Source organism: Schistocerca piceifrons, chromosome 6, assembly GCF_021461385.2.
Source record: "Schistocerca piceifrons isolate TAMUIC-IGC-003096 chromosome 6, iqSchPice1.1, whole genome shotgun sequence".
In the NCBI taxonomy this organism is placed as follows: Eukaryota; Metazoa; Arthropoda; class Insecta; order Orthoptera; family Acrididae; genus Schistocerca; species Schistocerca piceifrons.
In genome coordinates this window covers 336,704,095-336,726,716 of record NC_060143.1, presented here as the reverse complement: position 1 = coordinate 336,726,716, position 22,622 = coordinate 336,704,095, and positions in this window count along the sequence as shown.

Below are 22,622 nucleotides of genomic sequence, written 5' to 3'. Positions count from 1 at the left end.
CGCAGGAAGTCCAGATCTTGCACTCCTTAAAAATAAAAATTCCTGACTACACCGAAAACAGTCAATTGGAATTTAGGCATTGTGCCATTTCCTCCAATTTTGATTACCAATGCCCCCACACCCTACCGGTTTTCCTAACATAATATCTTCCATCACCAGTGTTTTCAACTTCTAGGTTTCTTGGTTCTTTTCCTCTGTTCGCTTCCTTACTGCATACTTGACCTTGCAGTTAGATCCTCTTTTTCAGCCAATGTTTTATGTATTTGTGCTTATTTATGTGTAATTATAATTTCATAATTTCATAGTACTGGAGCATTTATTTGTTGTCTTTAAGTATATTTCCCTTATAATGCTGACCAGCATGTATGGTTCAAATGGTTCAAATGGCTCTGAGCACTATGGGACTTTACATCTTAGGTCATCAGTCCACTAGACTTAGAAGTACTTAAACCTAACTAACCTAAGGACATCACACACATCCATGCCCGAGGCAGGATTCGAACCTGCGACCATAGCAGTCCCGTGGTTCCGGATTGCAGCGCCTAGAACCGCACGGCCACCGCGGCCAGCACCAGCATGTATCACACGCAATGTCAAGAGGGAACAACCTACACACTCAGTGCTCATGATCGGAAAATATCAACCACAGGAAGAAATCACAGATACCTTCAAATCAAAATTATTTAATATTCACTGCATGAGTCAAAATTATTCTGTGCTATTCCAGCTAGTACTCACTTGACTCTGTCCAGGACCTACATCTGAGGCAAAGTGGGATGGTAGAGGAGAATGTTTCTCTGAAACTTATCTAGGCCGCCATAAGTTCAATCTACATATCAAGGCAATATTGTTGATACTCAGAGCCACTTTACGTTACATTGTTGGAATAGGAAATGCTGAGTCAGTCCACAGAAGGAACAGAAAATACAGAAATCAATTTAAACATCCTGGTACATAGTTCACCTCAAAACGACAAAATTCAATAAATCATACAGCGTTCGGAAGAAACAAAAATTAGATCCTCAATGAACTACGTCACATAATAGGGGTAAATATACCACACAATAGTGTTTGAGAATTCCTACGAAAACGAGCAAATGCAGGAGAGAATGTCAGCCCACATCACTTCCACCAGTTATCTGACACATGTCCAGTAACCGAGATCACACCAGGAACACACTACAGCGACAGAACTATATAATGGACAGTCAGTATGTAATTACTTAACTGATAAAGCGTAATTTTGAAGTCTAGGAAAGAAGATCCATCCATTATTGATGTATGAAATTCCTCTACTAGTGGCGAAGGACAAACATGACCAGAGACGAGCAATTTCTGTTTATCAACTCTTTTTCCAACTGAAAAACATAGAAGTACAACAATTTTATTCATTTGCGAGAGAAAATACCTGATAACACTGAACAATATAATTTTTCATTCCAACGTCGTTATTTCCCACGGTGCTACACGTTGACTATATTAGAAATGAACGTATAACCATCAATGACGTTCCGTATGTGACATGATTTATGTATTCCTTGGTGTATTTATTCATCATAACAGATTATAAATGTTCTTAAATTACAAAATTAAATCGTTTCTAAGAATAAAACGAAAATATATCCTTTCGACAAAATTAACTCTAAAGTTTTGTTTGTACGGAACTGGGTCTACTGTATTTCATAGGTGTCAAAAGCTCGTCTTATAGCTGTCAACAAAGATCTACTTCTTTGCACACCACTAATTGCGACAGAGCAACCGCAACGCTTATACTGTTTTCAGTTAGCAGAGTTATGTTATACAGTGAATAGCACAGACCAAATACGTCCCTAGTATGGAAGCCTACTGAACATTGATATCACAGTACCAGAACTGAATATTAGTTAATTCCCAAATGTCAGTGTGTAAAAGAATCTTTAGATTCGTAATTCCAAGACAGGATTGAATATAACTGTATGAATTACATACAGTAAGATTGTTATATGTTCGGCTATAATATACCATAGTCTACATAAAAGTCTTCTTAAGTAATAGAAAATTCTAATAATACTTCATAGTGTACGTAACCAAACGCCTTATCCGATTCATACAAAATGTCATTCCAGGAAGGAACGTTTGGTCAGACCAAAATAAAAAACTGCCTTTCCAGAAACCAAATTGCGGATCTCCCAATTTACTAAAGCGTAACATAAACTAATTTCCACGGTGTAGAATCCAGAACAGCGAAAAAGTGTACACATAGAGCTTATTAGCAGTAATATTTGAATTCTGAACAAACAGATTATAATGCGCAGTAACAGTACTATGAAATTATCAGTGTTACACGTTTCAACTAATGATGAAGGTTAGAGAACTGTAACCCGTCAGAGACTATTACTCTCTCTTAATTCTTGGTGGTCAATGAGTAAGATTGTAATCTGATACTACTTAGATAATTGTACTCAGATTAATCTTAATAAGATATCAGTGTTATTGTTCACTGTTTTGTCTAAAACGTTTGAAAACAGTGACACTTGTGAACACCACATTTTTGCTCTTTATTACCCAGAAGTCTCAACATTCACTTAAAAGAAAGTGATTCACAAGTAATTAAATAGAGTTCTCAAATAAAATGTAAGGAATTTCGGAACAATTTCCATCTTGTAGGAACTGATTTTAAACTTATGTTACTATACCCTCTTCAGTCCCAAAGATAAATAAAGAATGAAAAAATGTTTCAGTTGCTTTTTTTGGTGCATCTGATGTCAAAGTAACACAAAAAACTAATTTTGAAATTTTATTTTATATAATGTTTGAGTAATTGAATGTACATATGTGTGTACATTGGGTCTCAAGAGAGAAAAAAATGCTGATCTCATAGTATTTTCATATTTTTATTACCAATGAAAAATGTACACATTACTTCTCATTTTTATGTACACGTTATATTTTAGGAACACATTACTTCTCATGTTTATGGAATTTAGCAAAACAATTGTTTTTTAATACGCACAAATGAACTTTGCACTTTTTACACATTATGCGAGAACGTCATTTGCACCCTGGTAACCGACACCTTGAGGCAAATCTACTCTCAATATATTCAGGAAGGTGGTCAATACTGTCACATTTGCTTTCTCTAGTTGGCTTTGGTACAATTCGTCTTCGTTTTGTGGGCTGATGCTGCTCATCTTCATCAGAACTGCTGACATACTCCTGTGTCACACTCGGAGAAATTTCTTTCGACAGTTCCAGTGAGTCTACAATTTCTGAAGACTTTACCAAGTCGTGGGACAAGTGAATTCTGAAGTTTATGAGAGACATCCACTTTTGTTTTGGTATCCCTTCTTTTTGACAACACCTTTTGTACATAGTCCATGAATTAATTGTGGCTAAATCAGTGAAGTGGTTGAATTCTCTGACAGTCCACTTTTTTGTTCTGATGTTTGACCTATAGTATGCCATGTATCTATCACAATGATCAATGCCACCCATATTGCGATTACAGCTTTTGATGATGGCTGGTTGTTTGACACTAACCTTTGCTTTTTCTGTATTACACCATCGTTTGCAGGTACCCTCTGGTTCGCTCCCTATGCACGAGGATAATAAAGTGACGGATTTATTGTCCCTCCATTTGAGGGCACAAATTTCCTGGTCCTCCCATACGTACTCATCCTATTGCCCCCGCTGCAGCTCCTGATCTCTCTTGAACTTAGAAGCTACTTCTTTTATTCTATTGGCCATCAAAGTTCCTGTCTGAAATATATTCCTGTCTAGTAAAAGCTGAACAGATTTTGAACTGGTGAAAAATCTGTCACTGTGAATTACATGATTGTAATCATTGGGTATAGTTCTAGCCAGTAGTTTGAGTATACCCGCTCCCAGGCCATGTTCTTTTTGATCGCTGTCAGGAATAGTTCCTTTGACAGTGTCTACAGCAAAATCAAGGAAAAGTCCATCTGATGATGCTAAAATAAACTTTTTGAGGCCAAGTGGATTAGGTTTGGAAGGTACATATGTTCGCATCTTACAACTCCCCGTGAATGGAATCATCTGTTCATCCACAGAAAGGTGTTGAGACCCGGGTAAACTAATACATTTATTTCTAAAAGCACCAATAAAGGTCTAACCTTCCGAAGTTTGTCATTTACGTCATGATCTTCCAAATTATTTACAAAATGCAGATAATTTCGTAATTTATAGTATCTATCTCTTGTCATGGTTGATGATACATGTGGAATATCCAGTTGCATATTCCAGTAAAGTCTTGCCTGGGGCAATTTCAATGTACCCATCAATATCTCAATTCCGACAAGGGACAAAATTTCATTAGTATTTGTATCCAGACTTTTTGCGTTCTTTTGGCAATGATATAAATTAGATTGACCTGCAACATTTTTTCAGAATTTTTTATCGAAGTACTCGAACAAAAACAGTGAAGGGTTTCTCAGTTCACCATCAGTCTGTTCTTCAAAGTTGTCGTCAGAAGGCTGTCGATTACACATCCTGCAAAAAAAATACACTCCTGGAAATTGAAATAAGAACACCGTGAATTCATTGTCCCAGGAAGGGGAAACTTTATTGACACATTCCTGGGGTCAGATACATCACATGATCACACTGACAGAACCACAGGCACATAGACACAGGCAACAGAGCATGCACAATGTCGGCACTAGTACAGTGTATATCCACCTTTCGCAGCAATGCAGGCTGCTATTCTCCCATGGAGACGATCGTAGAGATGCTGGATGTAGTCCTGTGGAACGGCTTGCCATGCCATTTCCACCTGGCGCCTCAGTTGGACCAGCGTTCGTGCTGGACGTGCAGACCGCGTGAGACGACGCTTCATCCAGTCCCAAACATGCTCAATGGGGGACAGATCCGGAGATCTTGCTGGCCAGGGTAGTTGACTTACACCTTCTAGAGCACGTTGGGTGGCACGGGATACATGCGGACGTGCATTGTCCTGTTGGAACAGCAAGTTCCCTTGCCGGTCTAGGAATGGTAGAACGATGGGTTCGATGACGGTTTGGATGTACCGTGCACTATTCAGTGTCCCCTCGACGATCACCAGTGGTGTACGGCCAGTGTAGGAGATCGCTCCCCACACCATGATGCCGTGTGTTGGCCCTGTGTGCCTCGGTCGTATGCAGTCCTGATTGTGGCGCTCACCTGCACGGCGCCAAACACGCATACGACCATCATTGGCACCAAGGCAGAAGCGACTCTCATCGCTGAAGACGACACGTCTCCATTCGTCCCTCCATTCACGCCTGTCGCGACACCACTGGAGGTGGGCTGCACGATGTAGGAGCGTGAGCGGAAGACGGCCTAACGGTGTGCGGGACCGTAGCCCAGTTTCATGGAGACGGTTGCGAATGGTCCTCGCCGATACCCCAGGAGCAACAGTGTCCCTAATTTGCTGGGAAGTGGCGGTGCGGTCCCCTACGGCACTGCGTAGGATCCTACGGTCTTGGCGTGCATCCGTGCGTCGCTGCGGTCCGGTCCCAGGTCGACGGGCACGAGCACCTTCCGCCGACCACTGGCGACAACATCGATGTACTGTGGAGACCTCACGCCCCACGTGTTGAGCAATTCGGCGGTACGTCCACCCGGCCTCCCGCATGCCCACTATACGCCCTCGCTCAAAGTCCGTCAACTGCACATACGGTTCACGTCCACGCTGTCGCGGCATGCTACCAGTGTTAAAGACTGCGATGGAGCTCCGTATGCCACGGCAAACTGGCTGACACTGACGGCGGCGGTGCACAAATGCTGCGCAGCTAGCGCCATTCGACGGCCAACACCGCGATTCCTGGTGTGTCCGCTGTGTCGTGCGTGTGATCATTGCTTGTACAGCCCTCTCGCAGTGTCCGGAGCAAGTATGGTGGGTCTGACACACCGGTGTCAATGTGTTCTTTTTTTCCATTTCCATGAGTGTAGTACCACTGAAAAATACTGATCTAAACCGTGTCAGATGACACACGCAACTACACCAATTTATTGCTTACTTAGATTGCCTCCATCTTAGTGGACGACAATGAGAAGATGAAGCTGATGGAGGTGCCTCAGGAGTAACATCCACATTGCATCCTTCAACTTCAAGCACACCAATTCGTTCAGGTGGAGTTGGAGGTTCATCAACAGGATCATCTTCGTCTGACAAGGAACTCAAGTCAGTCGTCTCGAGCAGTTTTATAACTTCATTGTCTGTTAAAGCTGAAAAGCGAAAATGAAATAAAGTGAAAGTAACTGTTGATGTAATGCAATAAAGAAATGAAACTGAACCTAATAACAAAATGAAGAATTTTTGAGTTTTCACCACGATTAGAACCCAGGACCTATGTGTTCCGAATCCAACACGCTATCCAACACGCTACCCATTACACCACAACAACCACAATAACTTGGATGTTCTCCTAGAGTATTAGTAGCTAAACTTTCGACTTTAATTTAGATTACGTTTTAAATTACGGTTTCACAATGAGATCAGACTTAGCGTCAGTACCTCTACATTCTGTGAGCTAAGACCTGATGTACACAAATGTGTACTTCAAATTCAACAGTCGATGTTCGTAAAACTACGAAACTATCGTTTTCATTGCATACACATATCACTTTCTTGATGTCTTGTTTGGGGTAAGACACGATAAAAACCGTAATACAATTCAAAAAGGATTATTGAAACTGAGTTTACCTTTCTCGCGTGTCGCAGATGACGCCATCCTTCAGATCGGAAGTTTCAGGATGCAAGAAAACCCGCCAAAACTGACTTGCGCACGACCTAGCAGCAGAAACAGAAACCGCATCATGTGCACAGTCGTGTACATCAGGTCTCAATTCAGGAAAACGTCATTTGGCAGGATGACACTATAAAGACCTGATGTGCACATATGTGTACGTCGGGACTGAAGAGGATACGTCGCATGTGGCTATTGACATTATTTTTCCCATCTCAACTTATACATTTCCCTCGATACTGAAATTAGAGAAACTTTGGCTTGTTCGGATATGTTCCAAAAATAATTTCCAAAGAACGGAATAGAAAAACTGCGTAAGCAACAGGCACCAAACTTATTGTCGTCACCATACTGTACAGCATATCTGTAAATATACTTACGAAAATCACACTGAAGACAGTTGGCTCGATATAAGAATAACCTGGGACATGAGGCTCAGAGACCATGTACGTCTCATTTATTGATCACCAGCTTTATACCGTAAATAAAGCACAAATTTTTCTGATCGACGTGCTGAGAAGATGTTCTAGGATTTCAAGTTGTAGTTCACAGCTAAGATATAATAGAGAGAATATATCTTCAGTAACAAACTTGGATTGTACCTGTTTAATTTGGAAACGGCCACGACTTTGTAGTACTTCCGATGACGAGCGAAATAAAACGAACACTGAACCTTGTTATTCTTAGCTTTCAACAGAGACCGAGTGCCGATTTTTTTTTTTTTTTTTTTTTTTTTTTTTTTGCAGGAAAATACGATTTAACGTCGGGCGGCGTTATCAAATACATCAAAGGCACACGAACAGAAGCAATGCAACAATAATTCTGTTGCCAATAGGAAGTTTACTATGCCAGTAGGCAGGAGACCATGCAGAGGCTGTTGATCCCTAATGTAACTGTATGTAAGGTATCCACACGATTATATAAAAGGATGTATGTATGTGTTTAAGTGTGTATTTTTCAGATCTCCTCCTACGCCATTGGACCGATTTCAGCCAAACTAGGTTCACGTACTCTTTATTGCCAGGCAACATCGCTGAGGGGGCAAGAAATACCTACTTGTCATAGTTACCACGATATAACGCCGTAAACAATGAGATGCGTAAAAAACGCCTCGTGACGCATCACGTTGAAACTTATTACTTCCGTACTGCTGACGCCATTAGTAACAAATTTCGCAGACAGTATTGACTTACTCCACTAAATACACCTACTAAATTATATCGTGATACCACACACTGTTCATAGGATACTACGTCATAACCACTGAGAAGCTTCGAAAACTGCTGCATTGGACACGACATTTAAGTTTATTACTTCTTTGCTATTATCTGTATTCGCAATACATTTTGCATAAAGTATCGAAAAATGCCGCTGAAAGTACCTACAAAATTAAATCGTTTTATGTCTCATAGATTAGCACATATGACATCACAAATACTGAAATGTCTGAACAATTGCCACATCATGCATGACATTTATATTTATTTCTTATTTGTTTCCAGCTTTTTTCGCAACATTTTTCGGAGACGGTACCCATATGTGCCGATGAATGTACCTACAACAATATGTCTTTCTACAATACGTATTTTAAGAGATATGACGTCACAAACACCGAGATAGCTGACAGAGTGCCACATTATGCATGAAGCTATAATGTATTTGCTCTTTACTACTAAGACACCCCTAGAGTCGACTTAAGGAAGTCTCTGAGACCTGACAGCGATTTCAATAAATTTCATTTGCAAATCGTTAACAACTTTAGTCGGAAACAATAGCTGTATATAGAGCTATGAAGGGGCGTTGCCACACAGATATTTATAATTTCGCCCACAGAAACTGTTTCATAACTTCAAAAGCTTTTTCACGAAAACATAGAAATGAAATTTTTTCGATATTGTGGTACATACACAGTTCATTTTTTCGTTTGTAAAAGAAAACTGGCAAAATGAATAATTGGGCAATGCCTGGTTTATAAGCTAGTTACACATAAATAGGCGAAGATATCCGGTACTGATGGATTACGCTATTTTGGGGCAAAACATTGAACATGGAAACGGCTGTAAAATAACAAGGAGGATAACCTAAGGCTCATATTCAACAGGGGAATCTTCAGAAAACATAATTCATGTCGAACGAAGTGGCTTCCGATACACGTGTTCATCAGTTTGTGACCCTAACCATCGTTGATTTGAAAGAGATAGAGAAGATCAAAAGCAGTACCGCACGTTTCTGACGAAATCGTATAATTTGTTCTCGGGACTTACTTAAGATGCTAGAGAGACAGAGGTACAAGAAAGGTAAAATTCCATCACTGAGTGATTTGTTATTGAAATACCGTGAGCGTATGTTCCAAGAAGACTGTGAAAGCATGATCCTTCCTACCACATACATCTCGACAGTCTTTTTGACATTCGTGAATGGAGCTGTGAAGAGGGGAAGATTTTGTGATACCAAACGCAACCTCCGTCGTACGTACCGTAAGATAGATTACTACTAATAACTCTAGTTACAAATAAATTAGAATCCCATGCAAGTGCAGAGCAACCACCTCCTAGGACTATTAAATAGAAGAAGCTCTTAAAAATAGTCACATATACCAAAAGAATATAAAAACTGATCTTCATACAACAATAAACCTTAGACATCAATCGTTAAAATACCCCAGAATGAGCATTCAGTAGAGAATAAAACCTCAAATTAATTACAGAAAAATATAAAATGTAGATTAATTACAAAAATAGAGCTGTACAAGAACCAGGCTAAAAAATTTTCTACCACAAGTCCAGTAAACCATCTTCACGAAGCAAATATAAAACACATAGTTTCTGCTCTCTCCTAACCGAGGGTGAAATGAACAATGGTGACGTGTATATCGTACTGAGCGTTTTAAAACATTCAAACTGTTTACTACTATTTTTTCTACGTATCCACCGTTCTGGCTATTCCCAGAGCATATATCGAACCTCACTATAACACAATATACTGCTGTGAGCATCTTTTGGGCTTCATTTGAGTTAAAGGCACCAGAGAGGCAGTGCTGACATCGTCCTTGGCAATTAGAGAAATATTTAAGAAAACTCAAGACACCTGTGTATTGTTGAGGTAGAAAAAGCGTTCGACTGTGTAAAATGGTGCGAAATTCTGCAACGAAACTTGGGTAGCATACAATATATAGACGAGCCAACAGAGGAAAAGAACAAATGCCAGACCAAGGGCAAACCGATAGTATTGAATAGACCCTTTCACCCTGTACGTAGAAGAATGAATGGTGGATGTGATAGAAAGGTTCAGGAGCGGAATTCAGCGTTGAAGGATATGAAGAACAGGATTTGTTGATGACAATGCTATTCTTACTGAAAGTGACGAGTAACTGCAGGACTTGTGGAATGGAATGAAAAGTCTAATGAGTGCATCCTGTGGAATGAGGGTTAACTGAAGAGAAACCAATGTGGTGAGCAGTAACGGCAAAGGGATTATCAGTAAATTTATCAAAACTAGGGACCACGAACAGCAGATGACTTAGGAAACAAGGAAGACTTAAGAAGCAACACAGCTCAGGCAGCGTGCACATTAGATTTTGTTCCATTTAATCCCATCTACAATCACAAAATTTTTATGCTCAGACTATATATTTCGGTGAAATGTGCACAACAATGGAAAAACAGGTGCAACTAATTGGGAGTCTATATCTCCTAAATAAACTACGAAATAATGAGAATTATTACTTTTATCCATAAGAGTGCAAAGTACTATTTGTTGAACCATATCTGCTTAACACATCCCCCAATACAACAGAGCAAAACAAACTAAATCAGCTGTGTAACAGCCAAAGCGACTAAAAATAAGTGCCGGCAGAGTAATCATGAGAAGCGTCTATGTTGATGTCAGACTGGAGTACAGGTGCCGCAAAAAATAATCTCGTGTTGCAGTCTCGTTAGGTGTATCTGTAACGTCTAAATATGTGTGTCTGTGAGGAAACGTACTCCAGAATATTTATGTTGTACAATATTATATTCGTTAGGTATTATTCATTTTTAAAAAGGAACAGCTTTTATGTGGAATCTGGCGACCGCTGAAAGAAGCAGCGTAGGTATACTACAACTTCAAAAAGTCAGACGCATGTGGAAATCCTGTTGAAGAGATTTGATTTGATGAGCAGTAGAACACGACCATCGTTTTATACTCAATCAAAACTTGGAAATCATGTTTAGGGCCTGAGTGGCCCTGTGTCGTCATCTGGTGATGATGAACTCGCGTGAAAAAACATCTCCTAAGTAAACCATCTTAGCAGAGGCTATAGCAGATGTATTTCAGTCCACCAATGGGTTCAGAGATAACAGTGAAAATTGTCCTCAAGGAGTTAATCGTGATCGTAATCGTAATAGGTTGACTATCTGAAAGTTGGCAAATACACTGAAAATTTTCATTAAACTTTCCATAAACTGGAAGAAGACATGTAGTTGTTCTTTAATTTGCAGAACAGATTCCAAGCTAATCAGTAAAACCGTCTTATCAACCTATGCACTGCTTTTCATTCACAAAGTAGAACAAGAACTGACATATTTGCAGTTTCATCAGATGTTCAAACATACATATGATCTCAAGAAGGCAAAACTTTTGCGTACGTCATTTCTTCTGAATGCTTGGAACAGAACAATGACCTGTCATGGTCTGAATGTAGACACAAGTACAAAACATCCATACGAACTATCGTATTAGAAATGTTGACTACATTTTAAATAATAAATGTAGACTGTCATATATGTCGAATATGTTACCTTAAGGTAGTCTGTATTTTGCTTTATTAATATAAAATGTATGTAGAAACATTAGCCTGAAAATAATGCAAGAATTACTCTGAATATTCACGCAGGAATGCAATTCTTACCCAGAACAGGTCTTAATTAAATGTAAATAAAGTTGTGCAAAAACTGTTAAATTGAAAATAGTCATACAAGTAAGACGTATATAAGTTAATTAATTGAAAAGTGCAGACCATAATCTAAAATACCCCAATAACATGGTCGTGATGTCACAAAATAATGTGAATATCCTAAAATTGTATGAATAAGTCACGCAGTACTATGTAGCATGCAAGATGTACACAACAAATACCACAAACAAGGCCAGCACACAGGCACAACGTCTCTACTCGTGCCTCTCAGTTCAGTGCAATAGCCAACAGCAGTCACCAAATGGCACTCCCAAAAGCAGAGCCCTTCCTCCTTCCTCAGCACATCTTTCAACGAATCGAACAAGTCAGGGTAGCTGCCATATGAAGCACTGCCAACCATGGGCTACTGCCTTCTTTGGGCATACATGCAAACCCTTACACCGAGAGGCACCAAAACATGATGTTCAGCAGACTCTCATACATCTATAGACTCTCCGTTCACTTCACTGCCTGTAGTCAACTCAGACAGTACTACCTTCCACCTTAGCAGTCGCTATTAACAGAGAAATGCGATCATTAACAGCATATCTGCTGTATTACATTCAGCTATTATGACAATATGACAAACTGCCAACAGGCAGGAAAACGATCTTAGATATCTTTCTACCGGATAGATCGAAAGACCTGCACCAGGCGAACGGTCTACCCGACGGGAGGCCCTAGCCACACGACATTTCCATTTTTTACCGGATAGAGGACATCAAGACAGAAGAAGCTCTACCAAAGTTTAGCACCATTTTGTAACGTACTCGTAATAGATATCATTTATTTTTTCTTATCGTGTTACCACAATATCTGTTACAGTAAGCCCAGTGAGACACGGTTTTAATAATCATATTTGGAAATGGATACCTTCAAGAAAATACCGCAGTCAAACTCTTTCCTGCTATTGGTGTTGTTTGGGCTGATTTAATAGTAGTATTCAAAACATATGCAAATTCTCAAAACGAAAATATAGAAAAGTAAGTCTAAGTTAGTGCTTCCCATGCCTGCAATTTCACAAGTGGATGCGTACATGCTCAAAGACCGGGAATAGTTTACGTAAAAAGTAAACTGCAGGGAACAAATTCAAAGTAGGGCCTCTCTGTGGCTATAATTTTGCCAGAGAGTGTGAATATCCACAACATGTAGGGTAATATACACAGAAACTGTTAAAATGGAAACGTACGAAATAAATTCAAGGTATGGCCTCTGTGTGGCCATGATTTCTGCACTGAGAGTGAACATCCTCAAAGTACATAAATAATGTACATAAAATCAGTAAAATGAAAATGTAGAAATATGTAGAAAGTATGGCTATTCTGTGGTACCACCATTGTGGACATTGTAGTATGAAGACGATAGAAAACTGACTGAAACCGGTAACCACAAAAATAAAGATCTCTTGTGGTCGAAACTGTTTGTGCTCGTTTTAAAGTACTAAATAATGCTGTTCTCGACGAGAAATGATCTAAAAGTTATATTATAGAAACTAGAAAATTCATGACGTGAGGAGCCAAATGGAGATTGAAGAAAGTCATTATCAAATTAACCAAGAAGGTTACGATATCAGTGGCACTGCCACAGTAATTTGGGAAAACAATGACCACAGAATACCTCCTAATTTTTTCTAGAAATACAAAAGATTGTTTCAGTTTATTTCCTCAAAAACTTCACTAAGTGAATATCTATGCATGTGGTGATAGGCTATTCATAGACAATATGTGTGAGTAATAAAAGTTTACATGAGATACTGTTAAGTACGTCTGAGTATAACAAAAAATTAGCTCATTGTCTACTTAATGATGGGATGTAAATTTTAATTTTCATGTTCTCTATAAAGTTTCATTATCGTTCTGTAACGAGCACAACCCCCCCCCCCCCCCCCCCACCGTTGGTAGGGAGGCTTGCGTGCCTCAGCGGTACAGATAGCCGTACCGTAGGTGCAACCACAATGGAGGGGTATCTGTTGAGACGCCAGACAAACGTGTGGTTCCTGACGAGGGGCAGCAGCCTTTTCAGTAGTTGCAGGGGCAACAGTCTGGATGATTGACTGATCTGGCCTTGTAACACTAAGCAAAACGGCCTTGCTGTGCTGGTACTGCGAACGGTTGAAAGCAAGGGGAAACTACAGCCTTAATCTTTCCCGAGGGCATGCAGCTTTACTGTATGGTTACATGATGATGACGTACACTTGGGTTAAATATTCCGGAGGCAAAATAGTCCCCCATTCGCATCTCCGGGCGGGGACTACTCAAGAGGACGTCGTTATCATTAGAAAGAAAACTGGCGTTATACGGATCAGAGCGTGGAATGTCAGATCCCTTAATCGGGCAGGTAGACAATTTAAAAACAGAAATGGACAGGTTAAAGTTAGATATAGTGGGAATTAGTGAAGTTCGGTCACAGGAGGAAGAAGACTTTTGGTCAGGCGAATACAGGATTATAACTACAAAGTGAAATAGGGGTAATGCAGGAGTAGGTTTAATAATGAATAGAAAAATAGGAATACGGGTAAGTTACTACAAACAGCATAGTGAACGCATTATTGTGGCCAAGATAGACACGAAGCCCTCGCCTACTACAGCAGTACAAGTTTATATGCCAACTAGCTCTGCAGATTATGAACAAATTGAAGAAATGTATGATGAAATAAAAGAAATTATTCAGATAGTGAAGGGAGACTAAAATTTAATAGTAATGGGTGACTGGAATTCGGTAGTAGGAAAAGGGAGAGAAGGAAACGTAGTTGGTGAATATGGATTGGGGCTAAGAAATGAAAGAGGAAGACGCCTGGTAAAATTATGCACAGAGCACAACTTAATCATAGCTATGACTTGGTTCAAGAATCATAAAAGAAGGTTGTATACATGGAAGAAGCCTGCAGATACTGATAGGTTTCAGATAGATTATGTAATGGTAAGACAGAGATTTAGGAACCAGGTTTTAAGTTGTAAGACATTTCCAGGGGCAGATGGGGACTCTGACCACATTCTATTGGTTATCAACTGTAGATTAAAACTAAAGAAACTGCAAAAAGGTGGGAATTTAAGGAGATGGGACCTGAATAAACTGACTAAACTTACCGAAATGATGCACCAGCAGGACATGATGTAATGTATCGTGCAATATAAGTGAAATTTTGAATGTTAACTGTCCGAGAGGTGGGACACACCACTTTGCTGGCAGCAGGTACGGTACAAGAACAACTCAGAGTATTAACTTGATCTTAATTATTAAAATAAACTTCCAGCCACGTTGAGTACAAATGATTAACGGAACTCTCCTATTTGCTGAAAGTCAGGTGCTGAAATCTTCATTAGAGAGTAGAGCAGCTTAGTGATACAGAATCATGATTACAGTAAATTGCCATGAAGTAATTGATTTACATGGCAAAATCAATAATAATGCAAAACAATAATAAATATAACCTCGTCAGCGGAAAATTAGCCAGCAGGTTTGACTGTTGGAACGTCCAAGTGTACATTTAACAGTGCGCTGGTGTTGAGCGATTATCATGTCATCAAACAATCCACTTCCTAAGGTTTTATTAGCTGAACCACTCTGATGCAATATTCAAATATTATTAGAAAAATGCATGAAAGATTTTTCGAAAATGAAAAAATGTTGGAGTTCATATGCTTACTGTTAAGACTCGATTTCAAAAGACAGACTCATACAACACTCTTCACTCTGACGGCCAGGAACAGAAGCATCCAGAAGTGCCTCAAGCTGGCAATGAAGAGAGTGGCATCTCATTCGGTCAACATTGTTGGTCGAAGGAGTACATTGATATAAACACTGAACTGAGAACTCTCGCCAAGTGTGATTAAAAAAAACATTTTTTTACAGAATAAATGAACAGTTCAGTTTTCGTAAAACACTAACATTTTAGGGATCACCAAAAAATCAAGTTTACTAGTGAGCGGTCCGTTATGGTAAGATGGCTAAGGTGTCAGAGCAGTTCTGTCTTTTTGTATCGATATTTATGTTCTGGACCCCACCAAACTGCACATGTGCTGCTTCCACTATGATATTGTGAAGCTGAACGTCGTCAACCCTATGTTTCTTTAAATACATACATATAGTCTCATCTTGTAGGTGACAGATTGTGATCTGTATGAGCGGATTACGTACAATCCCGAAACATTCGACACGAGTGGACATGCGGCCGATAATCCTTTTGAATAACATTCAAAACAAAGTCCTCAGTCTGATGAATGATGAGGCGAACGAGTCGCATATTGTGGAGTTTGTAAGGATCAGACAGAAAAAGCAGATATACTGGAAGGATACAGGTGTCATCCAGAGGTTTGCTAATTATGTGTATAGTGTTGTAACAAAGTCTCTCGCATTACTGGAGGTGCCTACTGGAGGGTGTTCGCACTGCTCCACATGTGATGCGGCGTGTAATCTTTCGATCGACAGGGCACAATTTGCATACTACACCTTAGGTGACCCCCCCCATGAACCATGGACCTTGCCGTCGGTGCGGAGGCTTGCGTGCCTCAACGACACAGATAGCCGTACCGTAGGTGCAACCACAACGGAGGGGTATCTGTTGAGAGGCCAGACAAACGTGTAGTTCCTGAAGAGGGGCAGCAGCCTTTTCAGTAGTTGCAGGGGCAACAGTCTGGATGATCGACTGATCTGGCCTTGTAACAATAACCAATACGGCCCTGCTGTTGTGGTACTGCGAACGGCTGAAAGCAAGGCGAAACTACAGCCGTAATTTTTTACGAGGGCATGCTACTTTACTGTATGATGATGGCGTCCTCTTGGGTAAAATATTGCGGAGGTAAAATAGTCCCCCATTCGGATCTCCGGGCGGGGACTACTCAAGAGGACGTCTTTATCAGGAGAAAGAAAACTGGCGTTCTACAGATCGGAGCGTGGAATGTCAGATCTCTTAATCGGGCACGTAGGCTAGAACATTTAAAAAGGGAAATGGATCGGTTGAAGTCAGATATAGTGGGAATTAGTGAAGTTCGGTCGCAGAAGGAACAAGACTTTTAGTGAGGTGAATACAGGGTTATAAATACAAAACCAAATAGGGGTCATGCAGGAGTAGGTTTAATAGTGAATAAAAAAATAGGAGTACTGGTAAGCTACTACAAACAGCATAGTGAACGCATTATTGTGGCCAAGATAGACACGAAGCCGACGCCTACTACAGTAGTACAAGTTTATATGCCAACTAGCTCTGCAGATGATGAAGAAATTGATGAAATGTATGATGAGATAAAACAAATTATTCAGGTAGTGAAGGGAGCCGAAAATTTGATAGTCATGGGCGACTGGAATTCGACAGTAGGACAAGGAAGAGAAGGAAACGTAGTAGGTAAATATGGGTTGGGGCTAAGAAATGAATGAGGAAGCCGCCTGGTTGAATTTTGCACAGAGCATAACTTAATCATAGTTAATACTTTGTTCAAGAATCATGAAAGAAGATTGTATACATTGAAGAAGCCTGCAGATACTGACAGGTTTCAGATAGATTATATAATGGTAAGACAGAGATTTAGGAACCATGTTTTAAATTGTAAGACATTTCCAGGGGCAGGTGTGGTCTCTGAACACAATCTATTGGTTATCAGCTATAGATTAAAACTGAAGAAACTGCAAAAGGGTGGGAATTTAAGGAGATGGGACCTGGATAAAATGAAAGAACCAGAGGCTGTACAGAGTTTCAGGGAGAGCATAAGAGAACAATTGACAAGAATGGGGGAAAGAAATACAGTACTAGAAAATTGGATAGCTTTGAGGAATGAAATAGTGAAGGCAGCCGAGGATCAAGTAGGTACAATGACGAGGGCAAGTAGAAATCCTTGGGTAACGGAAGAGATACTGAATTTAATTGATGAAAGGAGGAAATACAAAAATGCAATAACTGAAGCAAGCAAAAAGGAATACAAACGTCTCAAAAATGAGATCGACAGGAAGTGCAAAATGGCTAAGCAGGGATGGCTAGAGGACAAATGTATGGATGTAGAGGCTTATCTCACGAGGAGTAAGATAGATACTGCCTACAGGAAAATTAAAGATACCTTTGGAGAAAAGAGAACGACTTGCATGAACATCAAGAGCTCAGATGGAAACCCAGTCCTAAGCAAAGAAGGGAAAGCAGAAAGATGGAAGGAGTATATAGAGGGTCTATACAAGGACAATGTACTTGAGGACAATATTATGGAAATGGAAGAGGATATAGGTGAAGATGAAATGGGAGATAAAATACTGCGTGAAGAGTTTGATAGAGCGCTAAAAGACCTGAGTCGAAAAAAGGCCCCGGGAGTAGATAACATTCCATTACAACTACTGACAGCCTTGGGAGAGCCAGTCCTGACAAAACTCTACCATCTGGTGAGCAAGATGTATGAGACTGCCGAAATTCCCTCAGACTTCAAGAAAGATATAATAATTACAATCCCAAAGAAAGCAGGTGTTGACAGATGTGAAAATTACCGAACTATCAGTTTAATAAGTCACGGCTGCAAAATACTAACGCGAATTCTTTACAGACGAATGGAAAAACTGGTAGAAGCCGACCTCGGGGAAGATCAGTTTCGATTCCATAGAAATGTTGGAACACGTGAGGCAATACTGACCTTCCGACTTATCTTAGAAGAAAGATTAAGGAAAGGCAAACCTACGTTTCTAGCTTTTGTAGACTTAGAGAAAGCTTTTGACAATGTTGACTGGAATACTCTCTTTCAAATTCTGAAGGTGGCAGGGGTAAAATATAGGGAGCGAAAGGTTATATACAATTTGTACAGAAACCAGATGGCAGTTATAAGAGTCGAGGGGCTTGAAAGTGAAGCAGTGGTTGGGAAGGGAGTGAGACAGGGATGTAGCCTCTCCCCGATGTTATTCAACCTGTATATTGAGCAAGCAGTAAAGGGAACGAAAGAAAAGTTCGGAGTAGGTATTAAAATCCATGGAGAAGAAATAAAAACTTTGAGGTTCGCCGATGACATTGTAATTCTGTCAGAGACAGCAAAGGACTTGTAAGACCAGTTGAACGGAATGGACAGTGTCTTGAAGGGAGGACATAAGATGAACACAACAAAAGCCAAACGAGGATAAAGGAATATAGTCGAAGTAAGTCGGGTGATGCTGAGGGGATTAGATTCGGAAATGAGACACTTAAAGTAGTAAAGGAGTTTTGATATTTGGGAAGCAAAATAACTGATGATGGACGTAGTAGAGACGATAGAAATGTAGACTGTCAATAGGAAGGAAAGCGTTTCTGAAGAAGATAAATTTGTTAACATCGAGTATTGATTTAAGTGTCAGGAAGTCGTTTCTTAAAATATTTGTATGGAGTGTACGCATGTATGCAAGTGAAACATTTACGACAAGAAGAGAATAGAAGCTTTTGAAATGTGGCGATACAGGAAAATGCTGAAGATTAGATGGGTAGATCACATAACTAATGAGGAGGTATTGAATAGAATTGAGAAGAAGAGGAGTTTGTTGCAAAACTTGACTAGAGGAAGGGATCGGTTGGTAGGACATGTTCTGAGGCGTCAAGGGATCACCAATTTAGTATTGGAGGGCAACGTGGAGTGTAAGAATCGTACAGGGAGACCAAGAGATGAATACACTAAGCAGATTCAGAAGGATGTAGGCTGCAGTAGGTACTGGGAGATGAAGAAGCTTGCACAGTATAGAGTAGCATGGAGAGCTGCATCAAACCAGTCTGAAGACCACAACAACGACAACCACTTTAGGTGAAAGTTGTCGCATCCTGATGACAAACAGTGAATCAATGGGGAAGGGATTCGCACCCTGCCTTACAAACACTATTAACTGGAATGATGAAGTGTGTGTCTGTATATTTATTTGGAGTAACAACAAAATGAGGAATAGGATAGAATGCTGCTCACCACAAAGATGACTCACTGAGTTTCAGACAAGCACAATGAAAAGACTTACACATGCAGCTATCGGCCTTCCTCATTAAAGAAAACATACACTGAAAACCTGTGTTTTCGGTTTGCTAATTTTACTTAAGTTGTTATTAAGGAAAGCCTGGCAGTTTTCTATGTGGTAACGTTACTTAACTGAAGTTGTTATTACAGAAGGCCTGCCAGTGTTCCATTTTGGTAATTTTACTTAAATGAAGCATTTTGCTGACTTTACTTAAGTGAAACTGTTGTTAAAGAAGACCTACCAATGTTCTATTTTGGTAATTGTACTTATCTGAAAAAAAGGCTCTCAGCACTATGGGACTCAACTTCTGAGGTCATCAGTCCCCTAGAACTTGGAACTCCTCAAACCTAACTAACCTAAGCACATCACACACATCCATGATCGAGACATGATTCGAACCTACGACCGCAGCGGTCGCGTGGTTCCAGACTGTAGCGCCTAGAGCCGCTTGGCCACCACGGCCGGCTTACTTATGTGAACCTGTTTTCATTAAAGGCCTGCTTTTTTCTATTTGGTAATCTTACTTAATGAGTTATTATTGAAGACCTGCCAGTTTTCTATTTGGTAATTTTTCGTAACTAAAGCTGCTATTAAAGAGGGCCTGCATGTTTTCTATTTTCGTAATTTTACTTAATTGAAGCTGTTATTACTGAAGGCTTTCCTGTTATATATTTTGTAATCTTACTTAACTGAAGCAGTTGTCATTGAAGGTCTGCCTTTTTGTCTATTTGATAATTTTACTTAACAGAAGCTCTTTAGTATTAAAGGTCTGCCTGTTCCCTGGTATCTTACTCAATCTTAAATTATGATTGCCATAGTCCTACCTGTTTCCGAAGTATTTATCTCAATAAGGTAGTAACAGTAAATGACTGATGGACGGTACATGGGCCCCTAACCCCTCGCCTTACGTCACTTTATCCATAATTGTAGGTTTCATGTCGAATTTCCATGGCTCTACTACTGATACAAACATCAAAAAATTCAGAATATACAAACCTTACAGAAATGATAATCACTAAATGACAAATAGTTACTGATTGTCGGCTTTGAGCTGTGACTCACAGCACGCCAGCAAACGACGATAACCACTACGACATACTGCACCATTACTTACGGTGAATTCTCTATCAGTAACTTCTGATAGTGACCGTCTTTGATCTTATCTTGGCACTAGTGTTTGTGATGTGCCTTGAAATTAACAGGCTGTGCATGTGACAATATATCAGCGGTTGGTAAAGACGTCACCAAGTTGCATTCTCGTATGTTATTTGGATAATTTAACAGCGGACAGAAACTCAAGTTTCACATGCCTAGCTGCGGTTTTAGGTAAGTTGTAAGAGCAGTGCGAAATATTTTCAGACGAATGATACGTTTAATTCAAGTCTCACTTTTGTAGCTGCGGTTTCCAGTAAGTTCTAAGGAGCAATGCAGAGTGTTTCCTAACGTATATTGCGTGTACTTCTGCCGAGTTACGTATCTTCTTAAGAGGGGACAGCAGTTTGCGGCGCTGTTATTTCGTTACTAATTGATCTAGCTCAGAATATTTTGTATCGTTAAACACCTCTCCAACAGCTTTTTCTACTGATACAGGAAAAAATACATAGTATCATTAAAAAAGTACTGATTTAATAATTGATAGTTATAAGCTTTAAGGTTACCAGTTGGTTGTTGTGCGGCAGTGTGTACAGTGGCGGCAGAGGGTGAACTGCAGTCTCAATTCTGTGCTGCTCGTGTGTCCCTATTATCCAAAAGAAATACACCTTCATTACGTACTGTTTAAATGAAATGTAACACACGCAAAGAAAGTAACCTCTAAAAGGGTTTATAGAAGAAAACGAGGTCCGCTCTAGGCTGTAATATAAGGCTCTTTATTTAAATCATACGATTAGCTAATTTCAACGATAAGTCATTCTGAAGCACAGATGTGATGTTACATATTGTAATTATTAGAGCCTTTTCTTTACAGGTACAAAGCCTACGTCATATTCCATAATTTCTTTATGACTGAATCCACATTAAGAACGTTACATGTCACATATTGCTAACTGTACTTCAAGAGCACAAGTATACGACATATGATATTAAACCGTTTTTGGTGTGGCTTGAGTTCTAATGTAATCATGGATTATGACGTCTGGCTTTGTAATACGTAAAGTAAGTGAATTGATAGTTGCAATATGTAATATGTAACATCATACATGTGCTTGATAATGATTTATGGTCGAAAGTAGGTGATCATATGATTTAAATAACAAGCGTTTACACTACAGACTACTAGGGGTCACCTGTTATTTTATAAAGCATTAAGAAGCCACGTATCGTCACGGAAACTAAACTGTAAAAGGGTTATTAGAATTAATAAATAATATAGGCACACAATATAAATGACATTTTACTCCTACATAATTTCAGTAGAAAATACAGAATGGACAAAAATGCTGATGAGGACGATTGACCAGCTCCTTCTCACTGATATTTCAATTGCAATGGCCACGAGCCGGCCATCCATGAGATCTGGGTTATGTGCGTACAAGCTGTGGCAGGACCTTACAGCGGCAATTTTTGCGCCGCAGAGCACGTGGCTGGCGGTTTCTACGTAGCGGTGGCGAGCGGTTAGCGTTGACGCGGCCTTGGAAAAAACCGAGCAGACGCTTGGCACGGTCGCATACGGCCCTGTTTGCGCGCTTGGAGAAATTTATATCCCAGAGAAAAATTGATAAAAACAGAACTAAGAGTGACACGGAGGTGCGAGTTGGCACTCATGGACAGAAAAATATGTAAAGCTAAATTATCTAGACGCACAACATAAATATAAAATAGTTTAAAAGTTATTATCGTCTTAAAAATTCTAAATTTATTAAAGTTCAAAAGCTAAAATCTCAGCAATGCTTTGGCCGAATAATATAAACAAAGTGTCTACGGTTGCGGCTAGTAGAGCTGCATCGAGAAATCATAGCCGATTTAGCAGAATGTGTAGCATTTTCCAATGAGAGGTCGGAATATGGGATACTACCGAAAGAAATTTTGTTTTT